The sequence below is a fragment of the Protopterus annectens genome, chromosome 16.part0 (genome assembly GCF_019279795.1).
Source record: "Protopterus annectens isolate FY-2018-M chromosome 16.part0, PAN1.0, whole genome shotgun sequence".
Lineage (NCBI taxonomy): Eukaryota > Metazoa > Chordata > Ceratodontiformes > Protopteridae > Protopterus > Protopterus annectens.
This window is the reverse complement of record NC_056750.1, coordinates 685,567,944-685,573,943: the sequence shown is the minus strand read 5'-3', so window position 1 is coordinate 685,573,943 and position 6,000 is coordinate 685,567,944. Positions and strand designations below refer to the sequence as shown.

Sequence of the window (6,000 nt, the reverse complement as noted above, 5' to 3'; positions counted from 1 at the left end):
ATATCTCGACAACCACTCAAGCTACACACATACTGTTAGCAGCATTTTATTTGTCTAGTTGAGAGCTTTCATGTGAGGTTAAGGAGTTTTGTCTGTGTTACTTGGTTGTTTAGATATTTAGAAACATGTGAAAATTATATCTATACAAATTAATATCATAAAAACAACAATTAAGATATATTTATCTGTACTAGACAGAGGTCAAATATTAATGCAGTCAAATTTGCCACTTTGTAAGCTTTAAGATGAAGCCTTTTAAAACCTTGTACATAACGTGTTTGGAATTATTGATGCAAGTAAGAAATAACAATATTTGCCGCCTAGAAGCATCAGTAGGAGTTACCTGCAGATGCACCAGGAGGCGTCACTCAGATTTAATGAGTTAAAAACAACTGCAGAAAGTAACAGGCCATAAACTATCAACATTTTCACATATGTGTCAGCAGAGCACAGTGCCATTCTCTTGTTTGTCATTGGGCAGGTGTGGCTGCTTCATAACTTGGACAGAGAATTCTGAACTTCCACAACAGCTCATATAATAGACAGCAGAGGTAGGCAAACTACAAGAACTTCAGCTTTATCTGTTGTCCGAATGTTACCATGTTGTCCACTTTTTACTGTTCTCATAACAAGGAATTTTTTCTTTTAAATGTTGGAAGTTTTTAAACTATTTTATATAATCTGCATGTTGGGAATCCACACATCAGATCAGCTTGCTGCTGTTGATTTGTGTGTGTCGGTGAGAGGGAGAAATAGTGGTAGTTATATAATTCTGAGGTACATGTACATGAAGAAGCATAAATGCAACTTAAATGTGGTAGATATTAAAGTGAATTGCACAAAAGCATCGAACACAAACATAGTCCTTGCTTTGTTAGGGAGTAGGGCTTGAGGTGGGAAAAGTGTCAAATTGCAACTTGATTGTGATTAAGTGGGTCAAAGATTGTTGGCACTACAAATTAAGGCATGTTTGTATATATCCAAATAACATTTTGAGAATAACTTGCACAAAAAGGAATCAAACTCTAGAAATAAGCCTGTTCCAACACCCAGAATAGAAACTCATCTTTTTCACACACTCTTCAGTGCGTGTATAATGCGCTGGTCTCTCTCTGTTCAGATATGTCATAACCGTGCTCATCTACCCTTAGACCGAGAGAGCTTTAAATGTAGTAAAATTAACAAAGTTGACAGTAGGCAAGGTACACAACCCCCTTCAAGGAACAATTAAAATATTTATTAACATTTATATGAACATTAATTGTAGGAAGTCTTCAATCAGCTCACTGCACAATATATCTACATTGATGGCACATTCTGCATTTGTAAGTATCTGCTTCATTATGGCTATTTTCCATTCTACCTTTGCTGGTCCTATTTTCCAAAAGGCCCTAAAAGTAAGGGTCAATGAGCACTATTACAAGATATATAAACAGATAGAGGCCAATGCAACCAATGGAACAGATTGAGCCTTAACCCTAGGGGCGGGCATTTGGAAATGCTGCTTGCATATCAGGAGTTAATATGGCAGTTGCACCTCAATGCAGATGCATGTCCCAGACTCGGTGGGCAGTTATTTCTGCGACCACTCTTGAAAATGTGTGAGCCAGTTGGCTGTCCACCAAGTGACATATGGGTTTGTACCTAACTTCTTGAGTTTGTCAGCAATACCAGAGTAAGATATTGTGTCAAATGCCTTGGACAGGTCAAGCTGGACAGTGCGAATGACTTAGCCCTTATCCATTGGTTTGGTGACTTTCTCAAAGAAGTCCACCAGGTTGAGTAGGCATGATCTGCCCTTAATGAAATCAAACTGAATTGGGTCCAGTATATGGAGGTTTACTGTATCTTTATTGATCATCTCAATGATAATTCTTTCCATGGCTTTACATATAAGACTAGTGAGACTTTTGGGTCTGTAGTTTCCAGGGTCTGTAGATGGACCACCTTTGTGCAGAGGGATGATTGTTGCCTTACTCCATTCATGAGGCACGAAGCCTGTTTGGAAGCTACAGTTAAATATTAATTCCATTTAGAAGGCATCCTGGAATATTGTCTGGGTCCATTGATACAGTGTTCTTGGTCTTAGAGAGAGCATTAAGGACCTGTTCCCTAGTGATAGAAGGGGGAGTTATATTTAATGATATTTCCTGAGGGAAGGCTGAGGGGGAGAAAGGGGGTAAAGGTGGAGCTGAATATATCAGCCAGGAGGTTTGCTATATCTTCTGGGTCATTATAGGTGGCTGCATTTACAATGAGTTCTGCACACAATTGTGTATTGCCTTTGAGGTTGTGGACATAGCTAAAGAATGCTTTGTGGTTGTCCTTGGCCTGTGAGGCCAAACTTTCCTCAAATTTGGCTTTGGTAGACTTTACTTGTCCTCTGAGTTGTTTGTTTAGTTTGATGAGAATGCTTTTATTTTGCTGGGTGCTGCACCTCCTAATTTTTACCATGGTTTTCTTCCTCCTGTTATACAGCTGATTGAGTTTGTGATTCTACCAGAGTGGCTTGTTTTGAGTTATTTCTGTACTTCTTCCTGGTGGGTACAGCTGCCTTTATGCCGCTATTGCTTGTACAGGGTTTCTGTGAACAGTTCTGCATAGGCAGAAGTGTTCTCAGGGTTTATGGGGGCTTGAAATGTTGCCAGGTTATCACTTAGCAGGAGGTTAGTCTTAGAATAGCTCCTGAATATTCCAGATTTAGCTGGGGGTCCAGGTTTTATTCCTTCTTCAAAGGAGTCCATTTTGTGGTCTGATCTTACAAGGCATGAAAAAAACATGTTTTTGCAGGGGGCCAAGTCCCTCTGCACTGCCCACATCCCCTGCAATTTAAATATACTAACTCCGAGATTGCGCTACAGAGAAGAGAATGGTAATGTTCCCGATCCGCACTATAATAGCGATCTCCATTGCTAACGTTGTTTGTGTTTCACTGTTGCAGTCATTACATTTGGGTAATCTGCTGGCAGGTTGCCCTCAGTCGGCCTGATTAATAAAGCCTTGGGTCCTGCGTTGGTTGCTGTTCCTTCTTCCATGACGTCAGGTCGTCAGGGGTATAAAACATGCATCAGACGCCATTACATCAGTCTTTCTTGCCGTGTGGTGCCCGAAGCAGAAGCAGTTTGCATGTGCCAGTCGGCTGAGTCCTGAAATTTTCATTTTCGAGTTTCAGAACCGAAGTCTTCAACTTAAAGCTAAGTACCCGGTTGGGGAAACTTTTTCTTGCTCTTTACCGATGTCAGTAAAAGTTAATAATTGCATTACTTGTGGAAAGCAAATACCTCATAAAGATTTTCATTCGTACTGTATTCCTTGCCTAGGCCCTGACCACGACATACCTTGCTGTCGGTTTTGTGCTTTATTTAATCAGCGCACTATCCGTCGTCGGTACATTTTTGCCTCTAAATATTTTGGTTCTCGTTTTAATTATCCAGAAATGTTAGTCATCCGACTACCGGGATTCTGAAAAAATGCAAAGATAACAACAGAGACAGGCAGCCGAGGTCCAAAACTGCCGACGACGCTTTTCCTAAGCCAGTCACCAGTTCGCTGGTACTCAGTGAGGTGCTTTCACAGCCCCTGATACCTGCTACTTCTGATTCGCAGGCCTCTACTGAGACCCATTCGGAGTCCGGTATGCTGGGAGATGCTTCACCTATGGAACCCGTGGATGTCTCTACCTTGGATGGGTCTGGAGCCACTGTGCAGGCACCGGCTTCTGAGGGTGTATTCAGGTCTACAAACTTGCATATTTAATCGACACTGCCTTCATTACTAAGGCCTAAATCTCAATCTATGTCTAAAAAACTGATGCCCAGGCCACATGTTCAGGCCCCTATGCCTAAAAAACAAATGATCAAAATGGCTGAAGATCTAATTACTCTAATCAGGGGTAGTCAACCCCCCCCCCCCCAAGATGTCTAGGGCTGAGCTTGATTATGAATCTTCTGATCAGGATTCTGTTTCTTCTGACTCTTCTAATGACCTGGATTTGTCCATGCCTACTTATGAGGATTCTGATGCAGAGGATTCCATTCTTCTGCTTCCCCTCCAGAGGATTTTTCTTTTGGGGAAATTTTGCATACTTTAAGGGAGCATTTCCACTGGGAAAGTCAGGAATTTTCTGATTCAAAAAAGAGACTTAGGGATTTCCTTCTTCCTCAGCATAGGCCTTTGGCTGTATTTCCTCTACTAGACATTATTGATGATGTGTTCTCGGAATTCAGTTTGGCCCCTGATTCCCTGCCTCCGGCTCCTAGTAAACCTGACAGATACTACAGGGTTCCTGAATCCCACAAGTTTCTTTTCAAAAATTCTGTTGCAGATCCAGAAACCATTTCTCAGGGGTCCAAGGGCATTAAGGCGTCTACTGCTAAAAATCCTACCCCTTCTGATAGGGACTCCAAGGCGCTGGATAGATGGGGTAAAAAGGTTTATACTTCTGCAACCTTGACAATCAGAGTTTTAAACTGCCAATTTCATATGTTAAAATATCAACAGCATATTATTGGATTGCTTAAACAGAAAATGATGTTGATTCCTGACTCTGTGGAAAATAAAGATTTACAGGATTTATTGCATTCTGCTGAACAAGTTGGAAAACATACTTTGCAATATGGTTTTGATTCTTTAGAGGCCTCCTGCAGGGCTGCTGTTACTGGGTCTGTGCTTAGAAGGCATGCATGGCTTAAGGAAGCAATCTTTGCCTGATCATGTTAAAGCAAAATTGTTGGATGCTCCTTTAAATCAGGAATGTCTGTTTGGCAATAAGTCTGAAGAAGTTCTAAAAAAGATGGAAGATAAAGCTAAATCTATGCAAATTGTTAAAGATTTCTTACAAGTGCAGCCTCCAAGATTTAGTAGGCACTGGCCTACTAAGAATTGGTCTTTTCCAGCTCCTTCCAGCTCCTCTCAAGCCAATCTCAGACACACCAAAAGCACCAGGTTTCAGTCCCAGGGGACTCTCAGAACTAAGCAATGGGGGGGCCTCCACTTCAAAATCTGGAAATAACAAGACACACCCCTATGGTAAACAGTCTCGATGACTTCCTTTTAAAATTACCAAGCACTTACCTTTTAACCGCCCCTTTGGGGGGAAAGATTGCTCTTCATGCAAAGAACTGGGAACTCATAACCCAGGACAAATGGGTTTTAAATATAGTGTCCCAGGGATACAGATTTCATTTCCACACGTTGCCAACACCAAACGGGTGGCTAGACCTGCTGCCAAATCAGTGGGCAGGGGCTCAAAAACAAGTACTTTCCCTCTTAAACATAGGGGCTATTCAACCAGTACCAGAAGAGGAAAAGGGACAAGGTTTCTATTCCAGGCTCTTTCTGGTACCCAGAAAAGACAAATCATGGCGTCCAATTCTGGACCTGTCTATTCTAAACACCTTTCTGGACATTCTAAAATTCAAGGTGCTGACTCTGTACCAGTTACTTCCTATGCTAGGCAAAGATGCCTGGTTGGCAACTCTAGATTTAAAAGAAGCATACCTGCACATCCCAATCAGGGAACTTTGCAGAATATACCTATGCTTCAAAGCAGGCAACTTGCATTATCAGTTCTCTGCACTGCCCTTTGGCTTGTCTACTGCGCCCAGGGAATTCACAAAGTGCCTGGCTCCAGTTATTGCATTTTGCAGGCAAAGAAATATTCAAATAAATCCATACCTGGACAATTGTCTAATTCAGGCAGATAACCAGGACATGCTTCTAAATCATCTGGCATTTGTAAAAAGGGTATTAACTTGTCTGGGGTACACCATAAATGAAAATAAATCACAACTGGTACCCTCTCAACAGATTAAATTCCTGGGTGGAAGCTTGAATACAACTGCCCAGATGGCTTTCCTCACGCCAGAGAAGCAAATTCATTTGGTAACTTACTTCAAACAAGTGGCCACAAAAACCCTGCTATCTGCAAGACAAATACTGCAAGCCTTGGGGTTCATGGCCTCCTGCATTCTTCTAATTCCATATGCAAGACTGCATATG

At 41.6% G+C, this 6,000-nt stretch overlaps 1 protein-coding gene across 4 annotated transcripts in view; it reads left to right on the top strand.

The window, feature by feature from the left end:
• LOC122790442 (discoidin domain-containing receptor 2-like) overlaps positions 1-6,000 on the top strand; it is a 1,000,047-nt gene that overhangs the window by 622,967 nt on the left and 371,080 nt on the right. The gene's annotated exons all lie outside the window — the stretch shown is intronic.